Source organism: Bison bison, unplaced genomic scaffold (assembly GCF_000754665.1).
Source record: "Bison bison bison isolate TAMUID 2011002044 unplaced genomic scaffold, Bison_UMD1.0 scf7180017858579, whole genome shotgun sequence".
In the NCBI taxonomy this organism is placed as follows: domain Eukaryota; kingdom Metazoa; phylum Chordata; class Mammalia; order Artiodactyla; family Bovidae; genus Bison; species Bison bison.
Window position 1 is genome coordinate 10,864 of NW_011489151.1, and position 486 is coordinate 11,349.

Genomic DNA, 486 nt, shown 5'->3' on the forward strand with positions numbered 1-486 from the left:
GGTGATACTAGGTAATTAAAATATTTATTTCATCAATGAAGTTATTTGTATAATTAAAATCTCAGAGTAGATATTTCATTCTCTATTTTTTATTAGTATTTTAAAAGTGATTACAGGTTTTTGTATTAAGTGGTAGTTTTAGGGATGTATTCATTCTCTATTTAAATTTAGTATTCCTTGCTGTCTCCATTAATCAGCCCAATGCTTCTTCACCTTGCATGTTATTTGGCAATGGGACTATGATAAATGAAGATTGACCTTTAGAAAATGAGACTAAAGGCCACAGCTCTGTCAAAAGCAAACAAAGCAGGAATCATTACAATATTCAGTTCAGTTCAGTCGTTCAGTTGTGTCCGACTCTTTGTGACCCCATGAATCACAGCACACCAGGCCTCCCTGTCCATCACCAACTCCTGAAGTTCACTGAAACTCATGTCCATTGAGTCAGTGATGCCATCCAGCCATCTCATCCTCTGTCGTCCCCTT